At 39.6% G+C, this 21,744-nt stretch overlaps 1 long non-coding RNA gene across 2 annotated transcripts in view; it reads right to left on the minus strand.

Annotated features, from left to right (window-relative positions):
• The window catches only part of LOC108449664, a 146,555-nt gene extending 146,410 nt beyond the window's left edge, over positions 1–145 (minus strand). For both annotated transcript variants that reach the window (XR_001865924.1, XR_001865925.1), the window contains exon 1: positions 44–145. This is a non-coding gene — a long non-coding RNA (uncharacterized LOC108449664). The remainder of the gene's footprint in view (positions 1–43) is intronic.
• Between the last annotated feature and the right edge of the window lie 21,599 nt (positions 146–21,744).

Here is a 21,744-nt window from a genome sequence, read left to right on the forward strand (position 1 = left end):
CTTGAAGCCATTACCCTTTGTCCTGTCACTTTGCCATAAGTACCTGTTCAGGTTCCTGTAGGATCCCTTTAGGTGCTGGTCGGTGTTAGAAGATCTCCTGGAGCCTTCTGTTCTCTGGGTTGAGCAGCCCCAACTCTCTCAGCCTGTCTCTGTAGGAGAGGATAAATAAAAACTTTAGCATATGAAGAGCTAAGAGCTTAGAGCCTTCTAACTTTTCTTACATCTAAGACCAGGTCTCCAGCTGCTGTAAATCGGCTGCTTTAGTGAACTCCATACAGTGTCTAGGAGATGCGTGGAGGAAGAAATCCATGGTACAGGAAGACTTATTCCTTCTACAAGAAACTGGAATGATGACATATATTCTTCAATGCCATCTGCTGGCACTTTACTTAAGAGTGGATTTTTCAAAAATATCTACATTTAACATGCTTATACAAACAGATGTCTGAAGTTTCATATTGTTTACATTTCAATGGACATACAGAAACATGAATCTAGATTGCTCATGACCACTGCTCCACTTCCCCATTATCTTATGATCTATAAGGGATGTCACATATTTTCAGAGTGCCAGGAATGACTGAGCTATTTAAAGGGCTCTATTCCATCTCTAACTGTTTTCATTTATTTAAAACTTTAATTTTATTAGCCATTTCATAAACTAACAATACAGAATAATTTTTTTTAATTGCTGAGGAAGGTGTCTGAGATAGTCAAATTTACAGGGGATTTCCTAAATCTATATATAGATATATAAATTATATCTATATGTAAAAATAATGAGAGCACTAATAATTGCAACTAATGTGCTTTCAGTCAGTGTTTCACCCACAGCCATTAACTGGAGCTTTTCCTTGCTGTTTCCTGAGTCTGTAGGCTCAGTGCACAGAGCAAACACTGTGACGTTACGAAGCAGAGATATATTTATAACAGGACCAACAGCTGAAAAATCAGAAGACTTGTAAGAAGCTTAATGTGCAAAAGAGCTTGATGCTGGGGTGAAAGGGAGGGCACTGGGACAACCAGTGCTTCTGATCTCTGCCTAGTCTCCTTTTAACATAATGACAAATGATCCTCAATGATTTCTACATTATGGACTCCTGATTACACTTAAATTATTTTGAAAGCTTAGGTTTATGTTAAATTAACACTTTCTCATGATTTCTAGAATAAGGCTGTCCAGTGCTGTCACGGACTGTAAATGAGTTTTGCAGTATTCAGGGTTAGTCTCGAATGGTCCAAATTCTGTAAGAAATTTATCAAGTTATGCAATTAAGATTGTTTTCAGACTTCTTCCATTTGAGAGGAGCAGCAAGGTGGTTACCTAATTTTATTGGCATTTATTGTATTCCCCCTTTTGTGTACTATTTTAATTATTCCAGGACTGACATAATTCAGAAGACCTTCAAAGTAATCATTGCAGATTATTAACCTATTAATATTTTAAATTTTATCAAAACAGTTCAAACACCATATATCAAATTCTGCATTCACTTACTGTCCCAGCAGAGTTAATCCAGGAGGAAGATGTGACCGCATGTCACAGGGGACACAACCAGACTAAAATCACTTAAATAGCACGAGAAGATTGGAATGGTTTGTGACATGTAGCATGTCATTCCCCATTGTCTTGCACCTTTTGTAGTCATTTACATCAATACATTTACACCAATGTCTGCAAATGGCACACACACACAGGATTGTATTCCCAGGAAACTCTAAGATACCAGACCCCATTTTTACAGATACTGCACAAAGAAAGGGACTACAATTTATACCCTGTTATTCATCTGTGAAAGACTAATTCAAGGTTTTGAGCTACACAATATTCATATCCTTTTAAATTATGTGAAAGCTACTCCTTTTTAATAATAGTGCCTCTTACCCATATTAATACAGAAAAAATTACTTGCATTTAAAAAAATTCTATTTGGTCTTTCTGTGCAATGACTTCCTTAATTGTGACGATTCATTGACTCTTTAATTTCAGGGCTGAATTCAGTATGAAACCAATGCATAAATCTTTTCAGAAAATAAGAAAAAAGACAAGGCAATCATTTAGCTCCAAAAAAAAAAAAAAAAAAAAAAAAAAAAAAAAAAAAATTTGAAGATAAAGTCAAATGCTTGTCAGCCTACCAATGACCCCATTCTTACTACACTTTAGAAGCTCAATTCCTCCAATTAAAATAATAAAAAAGCCAACAAAAGGCCTATATTTGATGAATGTATTGAATATACTTTTCTGTGCTCTCATCAGTGAGACCTACAGAAGTTAAGTTACTGAGTTTCAGAAGAAAGAGCATGGGCATTTTGGAAAGACTGACATTTATACACATAGGTTTGTATAATGGAGAAAACTATCAGCCTTTGGTACAGCATTCAGTGGTGTTAGTCAGATTTTTTCCAGCTAGACCTGATTCAAACTGTGGTATAGCTATTAATTACTAAAAAATTATTGATCTGGCTTTCTAATAAGCTCAAAAATAAAGTCAATCGTATTTCAAGCTATTGGAAAATTAATCCCTTTTTAGAAACCTCTAATTTAAAACCTCTTTGCAACTATTCTAGAAGCTTTTAAGAGGGAGGAGGCAAGGATGTATCCTGCCCTAATGACAATAATAGAAAATGAACCAGAGCTGACAAGTCTCCCAAAAGGACCAGGAAGAGAAAGTTCCAGATGTGGCCATAGGTAGAAACATTGTATGACCTGGCACAGTGCTATATCATCAACAATTTGACACAACTTTATCTTGTTCTGTCAAACACTCCTTGTGATGGCAAGTGAATTGTTCCACTAGAATTTAGAGCAGGCAAAATAAAGGGGAAAAGGAAGAGACACATAACATTCCTCATGACTAAAGTGATATACCAATATACTCTAAAAACATAGAGACTGAAATCTGCTCTTGGTATAAATCCATAGGATTTAATTCAAGGATGAATTCAGGGTGAACATTGCTACCTAGCCTCAAATTAGAATAAAGATTTTAAAAATAGAATGCACAACAGCCTCATTTCCTTTCATGAAGCTACACAGATTTACATGCACCTATCATTTATTCCCTTCTCTTGATTAGAAACTATTTTACTTTTTTGTGTCATTCCAAACTCATTTGGGCTTTGCAGTTCAGGAGATCAGCTAAAATGTGAGCACTGATTTTTATGCAAAGATGAAAAAATAAAAAAGTAGGACTGAAAAAACAGAGAAAGCATCACAGAAAATAAAACCAATCCAGTAAATATGTAAAAAAATAGGCTGAGGCATTAGGAGAGGAGAAAGAGCATACTTTCCTTCTGGGCCAGGCTTTACCTTCTCAGGAGCCAGAATCCCTCATAAATGCATACTTCCTTTTTTCTTTCTTCTTTTTTTTTTCTCCAGTACAGTTACACTGAAAATTTAATGTCTATGACATGAACAGCTGGTATTAATGGCAGCTAGAGTCACTAACTTAAAAAAGCTGCTCTGAAATGCATCTTTCACAAAAAGCTCGATCTTTTGGTTTTGATCAAAATTATCAGTATTTTTATCAAGCCAGCAAAATCTTTTGGACTCTCCCATTATTTCTGTTGACAAACAAAAGAAATATGAAATTACAAGCAAATGAGGAAAAAGCAAAAGGCTTTTCCTTTGCGAGAATTAAACATATAAATGACTCTTGAACTAAAGGACAAGGAGTAGCCTCCACAGAGGGATTATTCAGTCGAGAACAGTGGTACCACATACCAGGGAAAAAAGCATTCCTGTTCCACAGTCAGGAAAGGGATAGGGACTATTTCCAAAAGTGCCCACTATGTGCATTAAGTCCTTTCTCACTAACATCAGTCAAAACTTCCAGTAGGATTAAGTTTTTGAGCCTTCTAAAATGGAAACTGTCATACTGGACTCAGAATATTCCGTGAAAATCTGTGGAAAAAAAAAGGAAAAAGAAAAAGAAATTCACACTGAGAGAAGGCACTCAGAGAAACACAGTATAGAGGGCTCTAGGATTACTAATTGGATTTCAAAATCTCCATTAATCTGATCTTACAACATGAAAAGTGACAAAAGTTAGTACAGGTGGGTTAGAAGTAGTACCTTAATATTGCAATAAAAATGGTTATCCTAGAAGGAAGCACTGAATCTCTACAGCATCACAGAATTGCAAGAGGAAAACAATTTTCAATGTTTTCAAATTACTAAAGATATTGTTTGGGATCATAAATATTAGAAAAAAAAATTCCCAACAGCAGGATTTACTAGCCTATAAGGCAAAATCTTAAGAGAAGTACAGAAATCCACTATGATCTACTAATTTAGGAAGGATAGGACAAACTGCTGGAAGATACCCCGTAGTGAACAATATAACATTTGCCAGTGAGTTGCACAAGATGACCTAAGATCCCTTTTGCATAAGCCTGTGATTTAGCCAGATGCTCATGATTAAAAATACTCATCTGAGGATGACTGATTACTAAGAAGACCTGCAAGGTTTTGGGAAAATCTGCCTCATGAATAGTCCCATTTTTAAAAAGAAAAGTAGAGCCCAGTGAGTGGACCACGTCAAAAAATCAAATTGAAGTCACTGGAGATATAAGCCAGGAAAAAAATAATCCGAACAATTAGTTGTTAGGAGATGCTGTTTTTCCTTTTCTTGAAAATGCTTCAAGTTTCTTTCCAGTGTCCCACATAATGGAAGGATTTGGGATCTGTTCTTGCTCCTGGGTTGTCTGCTTGATGTTACACTTGAAAACTAGTTGGAAATTATTGTCCAGAGGAGATAAATAGGTTTTCTTCATGAACTATAAGGAAGCAGTAGTACAATCACACAAAACTGTATATAAGTTGGAGCATAGTGCCTACCTCAGCATCCATATATCACAACGTCCTGTTGCTGATGCACGGATCTCTCTCTTATATATTGTATTTGGGATCCATTAGTAAGAGTAGGCATTCACTTTGTGCCACAGGTGCCCATACTGTTCTGAGGTATACTGCTGCACTGACACAATGTTTCTAGCAAAATGTATCCCACTGCTCTAAAAAACACTGCCTGGATGTGATGTGCAGCCTTCTCCAAATGCGCCATTTCACAGGTGAAATTTTTTTTATGCTATTGTTAAATCTGAAACAGAAAAGTTGGTTTGCTCAAAGCAGATGTTTTGAGTTTTCAGTCAGGAACACACTCTTCTATCACCTGCCCAGCAAAGCCTGGATTCATTTAATTTTCAAGCATTTTTGATCTCTCTTAACTCCATTTCTCTGAGCAGAAAGCTCAGAGCATTTAGGTGAAGTCATGTGTTTAAAGCAAAGCCTAGAAGTGCCTTTAAGTTGATTTGTCTTTATAATTTTCTGTTGTTTAATTACATGGGACTACTTCCAGAGATTACCTGCAGGTACATTTTCCACACAGCAAACACTAACACATAGAGAGAAAGTGCAACAAACACAGTGTTGTGGTTTAACTCCAGCCAGCAACTCAGCTCCAGGCAGCTGTTCACTCACTCCCCTCTGCTGGGAGGGAGGGAATCAGAAGGGCAAAAGTGAGACAACTGTTGAAATAAAGGCAGTTTAATAGGGGAAGCAGAACAAGGAATTTATTCACCACTTCCCATGGACAGGCAGGTGTTCAGCCATCCCCGGGAGAGCTGGGCTCCATCACACATAACAATGACGTGGGAAAACAAATACCAGCACTCTGAGCCTTCCCCCTTTCTCCTTCTTCCCGCACCTTTATATGTTGAGCATGATGTCAGATGGTCTGGACTACCCCTTGGATCAGCTGGGGTCAGCTGTCCCGACCATGTCCCCTCCCAACTCCTTGTGCACTCCCAGCCTCTTCCCCGGTGGGGTGAGAAGCAGAAAAGGTCTTGGCTCTGTTTAATGCTGCTCAGTGGCAAGGAAAACATCCCTGAATTATCAACACTGGTTCGAGCATATACCCAAAACACAGCCCATACCAGCTACTAGGAAGAGACTTAACTCCACCCAAGCCAAATCCAGCACCATAACCATGCCATGCCAGGGCAGAGGGACAGGGCTGTCACCTGGGCTGTGCGGGGGCAGTGTGCTGTCCTGGCACCTCCTGCACACAGGCCAAGGTGAACTAGCCAAGCCTGCTAACTGAGCCAAACTGCCAGGGAAAGGCTATGTGGTTTGGAGGGTGATGTTCAGCAAGACAAGTATAGAATTCTTCAAGCAGCTGAGAGAGAGATCACTAGAAATTATTTGATGGAATTGGTAAAGGAGACATTTCAGCGTAATATTGTGACGCTCTCATCAGTGTCACCAGGACTGGTAAGACTTGTTCAACTGTGTAATAATCATCCAGGAAAACAGATGAAGTTTTGTCACAAGAAAAATGGAAGAATAATTTGACACATCATTCAGATGTATACTTTCTGAAAGAGTTCTGTACTGCCAGGTAGATAGGACAGACCAGTTCTTTTCTAGGTCTGGGGCCAACTTCTTATCAGCATCTCTTCTCTGAAATTAGGAGAGCCATCCTACCTTACATCTGACAACTTGACATTGAATTTCTGTGAGGTTTAATGCCTACCTACAAAACACCTCCACTGAAGTCTCATAGGGATTTTGACTCTGCAATAATGTGACATGAAAATTTCCAAACTGGTAATAGAAAACTCAAATACCTCATAGGAATAAGTGATTATTTCTTGCTAAAATTTCTTTATGACAGTACAAGAGACTTGATGCCTATGACAATTCCATGCCTGTAGTGGAAGGCAGAACACAATCTGTTCCTTTATGGAGGAGGAGGGATGTTTAAAAAAAAGTTGAAACATCCCTTGTTTTAAATGCAAAGCGGTTTTCAGAAAAAAAAATGCTGCTTCTCATTTCAAAGTATTTTATCTGTGAGCTGAATTTTTTTCCCTCTAAGAGAATAGACAGCTCTGCAAAAGGAGTTGATATTAGGATACTCATTACAGGGCAATTATAGTCTACAGCAAAGGCAGTTCTGGAACTTCCATAAAAATCTTCTGCCCCTTTTCTACTGGTCATAGATCACATTTTCCAGGCTCAGACATCAGAAGACTTGTAAGTGAGTAATCCTTAAAGAGTTTGCCTTCATCTTTTGCAACCTGCAGGGAAAGGTTTTCTCTGAGATCCGAAAGCTCACTGATGGTAAACGGTTCAGGTGAGACCATTTTCTCCAGCAGTTTTATCCTCACTGAAGTTAAACCCACTGCACTGAGTACTCAGTTGCTGTTTGAAGGGGAAAGGAAGAAAGAAAAGGAATAAAACCCAATCTTTCTCCAGCTCAATCCAAATGCCTTTTCTGTAGACCTTGGAAACTGATTGCAATTTCAGTCAAAGGAGCTTATCTAGTGGGGGCTACCATTTGCTCACAAAGCACCCTGGACAAGGAATTGTGTACAAAATGCACCCCAGGAGGATTAAATCTGAGTGGGAGTCTCATTTCTCTCTGTCACTTGGTTTGCTCCAGCATGGGAGGGAGTAGTATATTATCAGCAAGGGCAGGAGCCACAATCTTAAACCCTTGCTTCATCTGGACTGTGAGAAGTGAGAAACGAGACTGGAACACTCACCATTTCCCTGCTTAGGCACATGCTTGACAGCTCAGTCAAGTGTTTCACCCATGGCATTTCATCAAAGCTCCCACATTCCCCACAACTCCAAAAACACACACACAACCACCCACAGAGGTGGAAATATTTAGGAAATAATAGCAGTGTGCTGACAAATGTTCATTGTGAAGCATGCTGTCACAGCAGCAAAGGCCTTCCTAAATCCACACAAATGTTTTCCATTATCAAGATCCAACTGATGATGCTTACCCATATGAGGCAAAATTGACACTTAAGAAGGACAAAGGAAAAAAATGAGATCGTGGTTAGACTACATGATGCTGTGGTAGGAGGAAGGGAGCACCCTCTATTAGGGGACTACAATATACTTATGTATTTGGGTAAATTGTTTTTGCATCACTATGTTTCCTCTTGACTATGGAAGAAAGGAGACTGACATCTGCCAGTCTTTGCATTGTACTTCTCCAACAGCAGGGCTTGTGGAATAAGATGTTTCATTGCCTGCTCAGTTATCACCTCAACTAGAAATATTCCTAAAGAATGGCACTTACGTTGCAGCAGTGGATTAAAGATTTTCCTCAGAAGAGGTGTCTGAATCTGGACTTTCCCCCAGCACTGAGCTCTGTGGAGCAGCTGTCAGTCAGGAGCTGCACATGGCACAACTGCATGGGGGGATGGAACACCTCAGTCAGAGCCATAGGAGGCCTTTTCACCCTGCTGCGCATGGGAGAGGCAGGATGGGGAGCTGGGGCACGTGTCCTAACAGAAGGACCAAATATATCAATTTCAAATGCTTCCTTTCTTAGAGCCCTGCAGACAGATCTTAAAGGACAGCTTGGTATAGAATTAAAGAGCTCTTCTATAAACTCAGACAAAATAAGAAGAAAATAAGGCAAGGCTGGTCCTCACAGGATTCAGGACACTTGTTTGGCTGGGCAGAGGGTGGGAGGCTGTGCAGTTGTTCCTTTCCAATGTATGTTCTGACAGGTATTTAAATATTTGCCCTCCCACAGCTAGGGGAGACAACCCCTTGATTTTTGTTTCATTGTAAACAGAACAAATAACATTTTTTGTCATTCATTAACTCTCTAATATTTTCTAATTTAATCTCTTCCACTTTCAATTATGAAAGCCTTTGAGACTTGAGTTGTTAGTCAGGCATGGGGGTGCTTCATTTAAGGGCTTTTTGCAATGGTTTAATTAGCAATCAGAGGCTTATCTGCTTTGCTCAGAGACACTGTCAGAAGCAATAGTGATCCTTTGATATTAAATTTGGAGAAGGAGATTTCTACTGATGTTTGATGAACTGGGATAGTTCTGATTATTTTTTTCTTTCTCTATTCTCAACACCACTATCAGAAATATGTCCATTTTCTCGTTGCTGTCCAGACAGCTGTTCCTTCTCTAACCTTGGCTAAGCAGAACTTGAAATTATCATTACTTAAATAGAAAAATCATTAAATTCTTGAGGTCAAGGATGACCATTTGATCTGGTAATACATGACTGTAGGAGACATTCACAGTCAGGTCTGTATAGAAAGCATGTTGCAAAGTGAGTAGAGATGCATTTTATAGCCTCATGGCATGAGGACATGCAGTTGGCTGCTTAGATGCTTGTGATCAACTGCACATGCAAATTAACTGCACAGGCATTTTTCTTCCTGGCTTTCCAAATAGATTATGAACTTGATACACTTTTAAGCGCCTTTCCCCCGGTTGGAAAAAAACAATTTTCGTTATGCAATGATCTTTATATTTTGAATCCTTAATTTTAACACTTAAAACTCTCTCCCTGTGGAAGAATAAGCATCAGAGTTCACAGTATAGTCACAGACTGTATACATTTGCTTTGTTTTAATGCATCTGGTGTTATTGAGGGAGAGCTGGCAGTACAGCACTCAATTGAATACTGTAGATTTTAATACAGGTTACATTTTGAATTTTAAACAAGGCTGTGCATACTATGAAAATGTAATTCGTCAAGCTACCTAATTAATGCTTAGAGATAGCTGAAAAATAAATGCTAGCTTATTTCCTACAGTAATTTTGACATTCAGAATTATTTTCTTTAGTGGGCTTTTCAGCACAAAGGTATAATATGAAAGGGTGTTAAGAAATATTTTAGGAAAATTACAGAAGGATCTTGATGAGAAGTTTTGAATTACCTCATTGCAACATTTAGTTTCTCTATTTTCATCACAAATATAATTGACTTCTTCTTATAGAAAACTTTTTTCTTTTTTTCCTTATTTGCTGCTGTGAAAACTGCCTAAAATATTTTAAATTATGATACTTCTGATTATTTAAAGTTTATATGGGATAGAGATGCTGTGAAATATATATAGAGCAGATAAAAATGTATAATCCAAATTATATGGATTTAAGGCCTTTTTTTCCATGCTAAAGCTGTTAAAAACTGCTTTACTTCACTGGAAGTGAAGCCTCTGGGATAGCACAGTATTCTGTGCCTAAGTGGCCCAGAGGGAATTGTCACTAGGATTTCAGATGGAGTTAAGATAGCTTAAGGCCATTACAGGTCACTTTTCAAGCTGGGGCAGGATGCTTTCAGTGTCTCGAGCATTACGTGGTACCAGGTGCTGAACCAGCACCTTGCCTCCTTGCCTTGGCTGCTTTGGCTGGAGAAGGGATAATTACGTGGTACCAGGTGCTGAACCAGCCCTTCCTTGCCTTGGCTGCTTTGGCTGGAGAAGGGATGAGAGGGAGAAGTGAGGTGCTGCACTGGTCCCTTCGTTACATCTTTGCAGCTGGGCAGGAGACACCAGCTAGAATGTCAGTTATTTCCCTAAGGACAGCTTGCTAAAGAGGGGGGTAAATGGAGTGGGAAATACCGACATAATCGCCAGATATTCAGCTTCAGGATATCAGAATGCTCCAATGCTCCTACTGAAATCTGAATCACTCTGAGGATACCAGCCGAGCACCCATGTTCCTTTGGGCTGGGCAGCTGCAGGAAGCTCGACTGATGCATCTAAAGGACATTCTCCGAGCAAGAGTAGAAGACAGTGGCAGTGATAAAACCCACAGTGATCCACATCGTGCCTCATATACTAAATAGGTTGAGCCAGGTCATAAAGTTTAAGAATGTTTGGTCTATAAAACAGAAAAAAGTTTTAAGGCAGTCCTATAGAATTCCACAGGAGAGACCCTCTCAGACTTAGGAGAAATACAGGTAACTTAAAAGGCACTGGCCATGATTATATATATTACTGCAATTAGTCTTTGAGCACCCTGCTAGGAATGCTTGAAAGAGTGGCAGTGATGATCAGTTACTGATTTATATACCAGACACATGCTGTCAAGGGCTAAAAAAAAAAGTATATTCTGCCTATTGCATAAGGCCTCAGCATTACATAGAAGTATTTTTAAAACAGATTATGCTGATAGAAGGTTAATATAAATAGTTCTTCCTAATGGAGGCAAAGTGAGTATCTGGGCATCTGAGCTAGATTATGGCTGGCTACTGTGTGTGCATGTGTGAACATATGTGACTAAAATGACCAGTTTCCCCTGCAGAATGCACCACTGGGGAGAGAATGATACAGGGAATGGCTTATGGCCTGTGTGTCTGATGGTAAAAATCAATGACTTGCCTTACTGAAAGGTGCCTCAGGGGCAAAAAGCAGTGAATAGCTTATTAGTTTGTATGTGCATGCTGGCAGATGATAAAGCAGCATTGAAATCAGTCATAGACCATAATAAAGTAGCCATCCCCATCTTAAAGCCAGTGTGTACTTCTGTCTCAGGGGGAATGCCTCCATTAACCCAAACTGTGCAGTAACTCATCTTTAACCACAGAACAAATAAGCAGTAGAGGAGGAACCAATAACGATTTCTTACGGTTACTCATGCAAAAAATATAGCAGATAAAGTACTGATGTGTAGGGCAAGATTCTTTTTGGTGTAATATTCCATAATTCTATTTTACTGCTATTTGGAATGGTGTGGAAGAGTTCCGCTGGGGATCCGACCTGATACCAAAAATATTTTACTCATTTCCAAAATAAAAGAGGAAATCATAGAGTGATGCAACAAAGAGTAGATGCAAGAGACAGAATGTTCTGACCTTTTTATCCTGTCAGTGAACTCTGCTTCAGAGTATACCCAAATCATCCGCTCAGAGACATAAACCCACATACAACTACGTTGTCACTGAAGTATTTGTTGACCTTAAGATGTTGTCATCCTAGGCATGACGTGCATTTGTTGGCGTACATCTGATTAATGCCAGTAATGCCTTCAGCAAACATAAGAGTCATTTAATGTGAAGCTTTCTCATAAGAACATCAGGGCAGATCTGGCCTAAGAAGGGAGGTGATGATTTGGTTGCAAGGTGAAAATACAAACTTCTATAAGTATTTTCATACTTTAATTATTTCCTAAGAGATGCTAAGGGCATCTGGGCTTGCATCCATGGACATCCAAAACTAGTACAAAGTGTGTCTTGTTTAAAGGACTTGACACTGCAAATATGTAGTATTTTGCCTTGAAGTATGTCATAGTGATGTCTGTGTGGGGCAGAATAATTCCCTTAGCTGGAGTAACTGATGTGTAGTGCTTATTAAATAGACAGATAGACATGTGTGCACTCACAAACAGATCTGCTAACATTATGATAGTTGTGGCACTCCCTGAAGGACATGCCTCTGGAAACCACAGGCAGAAATCCTGTCATCATATTGTTATGTAGAAAGGTGCTAATGGCTTCCATAACGGAGCTTTGAATAAAATGCAATAGGAAAAGAGTTCAGGATACAGCAGAGCAGTGGCATCCAGAGAGTCAGTAGGACTCTTGCACCACTTAACCACATGTCCCTGTCTTAGACATTTCTGAACTTCCTGCTGTAGCAGCTGCTGAAGGAAGAGCAATCAGGCTACCTTTGCAACCCTGCTTATCCCAAAGGATCCTTGCAGCAGGGGGTTTCTCAGGTGTAAAGTCAAGAAAAGCAAGAGGGAAAGTCTGACTAAGCAGCCAGATTCCAGTGAGGCTTGTGCATTGGAAAGAAGTGGTGGAAGTATTGGTGAATAGGATAAAGATACCCAAGTTGAGAAATCTACAGCTAGAAGTTGTCCCCTCTTCTTAAGGAAGCAGTCCTTACCAGATGCAAACCATATTCCTCTTACATTTAGAATAATTCTTCACACTTCATCACAGTGTAAAAGACTATTCCCTTTCTACTGCGTATACAAGTATACTGCTGCAGATGTATACAGCTTTACTGACTCTACAGAGCAATTCAAAAGAAAAACTAGAAAGAGAAACAAAAATCCCCATCAGCTTGATACAAATATTTGTTTGTTTGACAGGTACACATATACCATGCTGCAAAGTACTGCTCAAGACATAGAACACTTGTGCTCTTCTCCTACTGTGCGTCTTCAGAAAAAGTCATGCAAAAAGCTGCAAACATTTTCAGTTACTCATTTCTTCATTCCACCACATAAAGCACTATTTTGAGGGTGGTCTGCATATAGGCATTTGGACAAGTGAGTCCTTGTGTGACATTTTCCCACCAGCTGTGTAGGGTAAAAGCATTTACAGCGGTAACATGTTGTGAGAACTGGTTGTGAAGAAAAATTGTGAGATGGAAAAATCTTTGGTAATGTGGAGCACATATGTATCTAAGACAGATTAACACTGGCATGCTTTATGTGATATATTATATAAAATGTGTTTGAAATTTGTCAACATTGGACTGCTCCATTAAGGATCAATCTTTTCCTTATCATTGCATTTTGGGCTTTCAACACAATCATGAAAGAAATAGCACTGAGAGAATACGCATGTCAACAGAAATGGAGGAGTGGGAATTGCACTTGAAAAAGGAAGTGGGTCTTTCTTTAAAGAAGACTGTCTTTTATCTCCTGATAGGCCATATGCTGAGGAGGGTAAGCTACTCCCCAGATAAACAAGCAGGAGGGAGAAGCAGATAGAAAGGCAAAAATGAATCCATTATTACTGCTAATTTTTTAGAGAGGAAACATAGCTTTCCTTGTACAGGGTTTCTCTAGTCCTTCAGAAGATGCAGAGTGGTTTTGGACTTGTTGCACCGCACATAGAGAGAGAGAGAATCAAAATGCCTGTGCTGCCAGTATGGACAATTTCCGAGAAGTTTTCTCCCAACCAAGAACAACTTGCAATCAAGACCAGTCACTGCACACTTGATTATTATACTTCCTCCTCAGAAAGTTCACACCAGTAACTACACCTGCTGGGTACCTCATTCTCTCATAACTCAATTCTCTTGAAAAGAAAAGAACAGCTGATAGCCTTATCTGACAACTGATCCAAAACCTGCTGAATTCAATGTCTGTATTCATGTTAGTGTTTTACATGAGATAATGCTTGTCCTAGAAAAAAATCCTCCAGTTTTCCCCATTTACTGGGCTTTGGCTTGCTCTTGGAGAGCGCTGGATTTGAAACTAAATGGGAAATGCACTCCAGGAGCATCCCTATGTGTGCCAGTTCATGGTAGGAGGTCAGTCCATGAAACTAGACTAGAACTCAAGTAATGCTCCGTTCCCAAACACACACCCTGCAGGTGCCAGGCCCTTAGCACCCACTGTTTCAAGCTGCTGATACACTTCTGTTGTGCTGCCCTCCTTGTGAATAAAGATATAGCTAAAGAAATTCCCTTCTGGACAACTGACCCATACACAGCCTAACAAAATTGAAGAGAACGCTGCACAAATGAACGGGAAGATTGGGCAGCATTTTAAGTCATGAAAAAGATTACCAGCCAAACGGGAAAGTATTTTTTGTTTTCTCTAGTTGCACCTCTCTTTGGGAGCTGCAATTTCACACACAGAAAACAAAGTAAATGCAAAAATTACTGAATTACTATGGGCAGTAACATTTTTTGTTTTGCTTTCCTAGGAACCTTATAAGAAGACTATCCTGATTCCCCAAGGAGGTAAATTTGATATTTCTCCTGTGAGAATCCAGACCCCTTCTGGATATTAATCCACTTCACAAAGTCATTACGAATAATTTAGCATAAAAGCAGCCTTTTTCCTCACAAGACAAAGCACTGAGACTGAAGCATTTGTAGAGCAGTGTGAAAAACATACTGTAGCTGCCTTGGCTCCATTTGGATGGAGTATAAACAAGGAATTTTGGCTGCAAATCCTGTCAGTCTCTTAGTCTTATTTAGGACAAATATTCAGGAAAAACAATGATAATATAATTTGGCTTGCTTTTTTTTTTTTTTCCCCTTTTTTTATTTTTATAGTGTTAAGTCAATGCATAATTACTGGAAAGAATTTCTGACTGAATTTTAGATGAGCATTTTGATAAAATATAATATTGGAAACAATCTTTATCAAACATTCATGTGTAGTGTGAGAGATAAAAACAGGAATCCATAATTCATATGGCAGAATGTATTACCAAGTGTGAATAAGAGGCTGAATTTAAATGAGGGGGTCTGAACAATATTTTCTGCGAGGCATCTGCTTTAATCATTTACATTATTCACTAGGTTTTCCAGAACTGTAAATCTTAAATATATATTTGTGTTAGTGAGAATGTGTATGTAAATACACACATATATGCACACATACACAAAGCATTATACACATCCACACATCAGCACATATTCACGCAGATACAGAAATGTGTTTGTATACAGAGACACAACAGCTTAGGGTCTGAGTATGAATCATTCTACATCACTGAGAAGACTCCTGTTGACAATGATGGATTTTGGGATCAAGACCTTAGTGCCTTGGTTTGTCACCTCACCCCGAGTTTGCAGTGATATGAATCAGATTAAGGTTAAAGGAAAGATGAGTCTTCATTTACCCTAAAATAATCAACACATTTACTTATTTGACATAGTACAGGAAAGAGAAAAACCCACAGTGAATCCCCCTACTCCAAGATGAAATCCTTAAGACCTTTCTGCCAAATGTTATATCCGACTGACCTTCTCACCCAAGTTTTCAGTACTGGCTCTCTGTACTTCAAGGTGCAGTGACAAGAAAGACCTTGAGTGAGTAACTGTGCAGGGCTTGATTGGTCTGCTCAGGGCCCCATCCAGACCCAAGGCTTCCCTTATCCCAGCAATGCACCTTAACTCAGATGGAAGGAATATTAATCCTCCTCCCAGTGGTTCTCCCTGCTTAGTTTGACTCTGGCTATGCACTTTGATGTTAACTCTTGCCAAGGTAGAAAAAGGAATCACCTAATGATTGCTGGGTGCTTCACTAAGCCCTAGACAGATTTTCGGTCCTTCATGATTAAGCAAGCCCTCTTTTCATTGTGCTTCCAAATCCCAGAGGTTTTTTTTCCTCTTTGTTGTTGTTTGTTTGTTTTGTTTACAACATAATAATGCCTAGATTTCACATAAATGTATCTACTTGCCAATAATACTTCATGCTTTCATAAAGGTACACTTTATGCATATAGCAGCCACTGGCTTGTTTTTCCCTTGTATGAAGGCAAATGAGGCTGATAATGATTTTGAGAGCTTGCTGCTCCCCACCCCTGTTCTGGAGGGACACCAAGACAGTCTGTCTTTTCCCACTTGTGGTTACTGCGTACAGTTCAGCCCTCTTACTGAGAATTCCTTTTCAGAGACTTCCTTAGCACAGTGTAGAACCAAAGGAAGATTCATGATGGCAAATAACAAAAGACAAAGGCCAGCAGTAACCCAGACTCAGAGTCTGATGCTCACATATTCATTCTGACATTATATCCCACATAAGGAGCATCCGCTGTGCCAGCTTCTGTGTAACTATGTCATCTGCATAGCTAATCCTTTTATTTCCATGTCCCAGTTTAGTGCCTGGTAAAGCAATGTCACAAAGCAGTAGCTGACATTTTGTTTCAAGAGAAGGGCAGAGGACTAGAAATGGCTGAGTCCTCCTAAAAGGGACAAGACCCACCTCTTCTGACAGGGCACAAGGACTGCCTGTTTGAAGAAATCTGTCTCTGCTCCTTCCATTACTGTTCATTTGTTACAAACAACCCGCTTTTTTTTTTTTTTTCCCCTTCAGTGGAACTCTGAGTGCCTTTCACTTCTCACTCCCTTCTATTTAATAATGTGTTTCTTGATTCTAGCTGATCTGTTTGTCAGGTCAGGACCAGCTGGTATTGTGGCACAGGAGGTTGTCTTACTCTGGCATCTACGTGCTTATTTCAATAATTGTTACTTTCTTGGAGGGTAACAGTGAACAAATGATAGAAGAAAAATACTCAAACACTGCAAATCTTTCTTAATACAGGATTCACTGAGTTATATAGGGCATATTAAAAAAATCACATTTTTTAATTTTGTACAGCAGACAAGTCGATGAGGAATCATGCATGAAATCCAGGCACTCTGAAGACCAATGAAAAGGAATTTTACCTCTTTTTATGAAGCTGAGACCAAGTGATTAAAATGATTGTGCCCTATCATTTTAATTCTCTTTCCTCTAAGCTTTATTTAATGGTGCCCTCTTCCTCTGCTTAACCAAAATGATGAATTAATCCAGTTTCTCCCCTGTGGGGCAGAAGAAAAGCAATATTCACACATCCCATTCTGCCTATACTTCATTCACAAGGCACATTACATTTACCCATTTTTTCCCTCCTTGATTGTTTTATATTGTTGTCCTGAGGAATAGACACAGATCATAGAATTTGTGACTGTGAGACATTCTGATCAGACAAGAAATCAGATGCAGTGCAAAACTGTGCAATGTAATCTGGAACAAAGCACTGCTGAGAGGATGGGGAAGAGGGACAGGCACATATTTCTAGATGATGAAAAGGGGCTGGCTTGCCCAGGATGTGTACTCTTGAAGCAGTTACACAGCCCTAACAGCTCTGTGACCTGTAACTGGTCACTTGAGAGTTCTGACACTGCCCTTTAAGTGTCAGATGTGATGGTATCCTCAAAGCCAAATTCCCTAACCATGCCTACATTCTGAGGAATGCTCTTCAGGGTTCTTTTGTGTTTCCTGGCTGGAAATCCAGGAAGTGTAACTCAGGGCCTTTGAACAATGCTCGAGGGCTTGGATGAACCATATCGCAAAGTGTCCCTGGTGAAGGCTGCCTGAATCTACCAGTTTGTGTCCCATTTGGCATTGTGGCGTATCCCTCAGTACCAGGCCTCACAAAATGTCCCGCTACTCCAAAGCACACCATGCTTTATGGCACAGGCAGTACATGCATCCCTTTTTCACACCTGATCCTCACATCAGCATCTAGATCCACTGTCAGCTTCTTGTCCAAAGGATAGGAGACAGTTTTGAGGTGGGAGATGGTGTAGGTACTTCTCTTCAACATCATGCATTACTCCTGAGAAAATACTTTGAAAGGCTTTTCTGAAACAGCACTTTCATTCACAGACTAACTTGGTTTAGATTCTTAGATGAAAAGCAGTTTTGTATCAGAGTTATAAACAGAGTAAAATTGAAAATAAGGCTGTGACCAGTCACTTCTACTTTTATTTGGATACATTCCTGCCTTGGAAATGGACAACCACTGTAGATCCTTATCATGGAAGTTGCTATAGAGCTTATACATGATCCCGAAAGAGGAGGGCAGGGATCCTGTATTTTGACTCTAATATATGCAGGGAAGAGAAATCTAGCTTACAGATGTGGCCATGGGCCTTCTCCAGCCAAAGAATAGCCACCGGCCCAAAGCAAGTTTTTGACAGCCTGGCCCATGTGCAGTTTAGGCAGTCTCTGTTGTACACCTGTCATGCTGAGGCTGATCACAGACCTCACTCCAGTAAGAGTTGCTATTTAGTGCTATGTACTTGCCCAGTGGGCCTCTTTATCAGTGATTCTCTGCTCCATTCAATGACCATGACTCCAGTGGGTGGAAATAGGTCATCTCTTACAGAAGACATGCCAATGCTTTCTTGTGTCTGAGTGACAGCTGGCTGCTCTAAGCTGGAAGTCTTGATTAAGACTCTTCTGGTGTATCTTCTCCGAGTAGTATTTTCCTAGTGGAAAGCTCCTTCCATCTTCTTGGACAAACCTTAGTAACAAATAAGGAATAATACAGGATGTCAGTGAATTTTCTGGATTATTTTGCTCACAAAAAGGGAAAGATTAGAAATGGGATTTAGCATTGAACCAAATCTTTGTTACAGGAATGTGGATAGGGTATGAGACCTCTGTGTTTGGGTCCAAACTGCAGGATCATCCATTATCCAGACTCTTGGCACAGTGCAAAATATTTTCACTTGATGAAGCCTTTGTCATGGTAATTGATTACTATATTGTCACATCTTTTCAGTTAATCACATCTTTTCAGACTCTGCCAAGGTCTGGGTTGACTGCAGCAGGGTCATGGAAGTTATCATTCAGGGAGAGAATAGATTGTGATGGTAGCACAGGGCACCCATATGTTCCTGAAAAACATCTGTTTGAGTGCCCTTTTTGGGAGGCTAAAAGAGTGTAGAAAATGAAGGCTAGAAGTGGGCAGGGACTGTTAGATGGCACAAAGCATGTATTGGGCAGATGAGTGAGGCAAAGGGAAATACCAGAAGGGCCTTGCTCCGGGAGCTTAAGGAACAGCCTCTGAATGGTTTGAAGGTTTGTCTACCCACGTGATACATAGACGTGATTCAGTCTGGGTAAGTAGTTATCCTAAAAGTTTTAAGTGTGAATTTGCAATGTGCAGCTCAGGCAGTTAACACTGGTGGAGAACCCCAGTCAGTGTCAGCAAAACCATTACCACTAAATGATGACCCAAAAACTTGAGATAGCCAGCAGACCTCTTTCACTGACCTGTAACTTTTACCTAAGACATGGGAGGTTGTTTGAGGGCAGTAAGAAAATCCTCCTTTTATGCTTCAAGGCTCAGTAGGCAACATGAAAATAAAGAAAGTGAACAATGACTTCACAGGTTGACCAACAAAACAAAAGAAATGCCCTTAAATATATTTCCCAGCCTTAACAGTAGCACCTTAAAAGGAAGCAATTTAAGTGTTTAGAGCAATTGAAAAATGACCCAGAACAACTAAATCCATAGCAGCAAAGATTAAAGAAAGTGCATGCCACGTTTTTTGTATGGTCAATTTCTCCATGAGAAAGATAACTCATGCCTATGTATACATTCATGAAAGAGTGGATTTAGATGAAATATTGTGCTGCAACTTGAACAAGAGCAATGTTAGAAGGTAGTTTTCTAATAAAGATTCCATCCGCATACATAATGGCTTACGGCAGCCTAATAAACCTACCCCTCCTACATAATTATGTAGGAAGTGTAATACTGTGTTGCCCTGGTCCAACAGTCTCCTCCCCGTCACACACTCACACACAAATTCCATTTGCAATTAACAGGAAAATTCTCTGTATTAGTTTTCTTTGCACTTTATAGAATAACAGAGAGATTAATTAAGAGGTCTGTATTTCTATTTCAAGGTTCAAGTACTTTCATTGAGCACACTGTGCTTTCAAAATCTGTAGTGTCAGCAGAATTCCTTACTCCAAGACACAGACATTTCTCTTCCTTAAGTTTTACTTCTATATATGCAATTACTAAATGATTGTGGGTAGTTAGGAGGCCCAGACCACACTGTCACCTGTTATATATATCAGCTGTGCTGTAGATGTGTGCAAGGGAGGCTGAATAAACATTATAAGACCAGGTGATGCTGACTGAAGAGGCCACTCGATCTCCTCTGTCACCCTCTGAGCTATCCTGAAAAAATCTGAGCTTGGCAAAACCACCTACATCTTCACTGAAACCAAGGGCACCTCCCCACACCAGCTCATGTCTGTGCTTCCCACACAGACAGAAGAAGGCTCAGTAGAGCTTTCTGGGATACTACTATAACTTAGGTGCACTGTATCAGAGACATAACTCCTTCTGCAGCCTTTGATGGTAACCATCTTCATATCCTGCCCCTGTAGACATGGACAAGGAGATGAAATATCCTGCACTAACCTAAAAGCTGCCACCTTTCTTTTTCCCTTTTCTAAATTTTAAAATAATTGTTGTCATTGATATTAAGGCTCGCCCAGACATCTAAAATATTATCAGATTTTGCTCTGATGACTCCAATCAATTATTTAATTAATTTTATAAACTGCTTAAAACCACTCATATACATGCAGTTAAAATTTGCTTAGTGTGCACACACACACACACAGAAAAAAAAGGTTTCAATGACGCTCATGACTTACTGCTGTCTTTAAATATAGCCTTTCATTAGCAAAGCAGCCAAATGAATAGAAAAATAGTCTTTTCCCTCTAATTATAATCTTCTATGATATGTTTTTTCTACTTTTTCTTTTTTTCCAGTGGGTGAACCATCGCATTGAGAGGACTATTTATGTAGTTGCTAGTCCTAAAAAATATTTACTTTTGTGACTAATTTCTGTACAGGAGTAGTGCCCCTAGGTGTGAGAGTTAGTTTGAACAAGGGCTGTCATATAAACCACTTAGTCTTGTTCAGCAGAAATCTTTGAGTTTTACTTACTGAGTTTACATCTCTCCTTAAAGATGAACAGAGATTTAAATGACCACCCTGAAGAGGAGCCTTGGTGTCTGCAAATGAATATACAAAAATCAGGAAATGGCAAAATTATACTGGCTTCCACTTGTGCCCAGAAAAACACTTCTCTGCTGTTGTGCTGTAACTCTAGCTCTGTGAAATGGGAAGTGATCTCTCTGGAATGACAGAAATGTTATCTCATGACAGAACTGGATGGAGATCATGGGCCTGACTTCTGCTTGTTTAGTCCCTAAGCAGCTGAGTATTTTCAGTAACTCCCATGGAGATCTGTAGGCATCAAGAACACTCACTCACTAATAAGGCACTGCCAATCAGGCATTAAGGGGCAATGCTTTTCTGTGGACTCTTGTAACCAAGAATTTAAGCTCAAGGTCAGACTTAAAATGAAGAAAGGAAGGGAACAATTCTCCTGCATTGCAGGGGCCAAGGAACTGCACTTTGAAGCTGCAGCAATTCTTTTATGAAGACTTTATTGTTGACACCATCGGCACACACAGAGTTCTCATGAGTGAGAAAAACACTATCATTAAAACAAGGGGAATGCCAGAGGCAACTGATCATTCTGGGATGTACTTGCAAGGGGACTCTTTTTGTCCATCAGGGTTAGCTAAGGCTTACTTTATATGATCTTGCATACTGCTTAATATATAGTTATCACAAAGAAAAAGACTAAGCAGCAAATAATAACAGACTAGATCCAACCATTTAC

The sequence above is a fragment of the Corvus brachyrhynchos genome, unplaced genomic scaffold (assembly GCF_000691975.1).
Source record: "Corvus brachyrhynchos isolate BGI_N302 unplaced genomic scaffold, ASM69197v1 scaffold279, whole genome shotgun sequence".
Lineage (NCBI taxonomy): Eukaryota > Metazoa > Chordata > Aves > Passeriformes > Corvidae > Corvus > Corvus brachyrhynchos.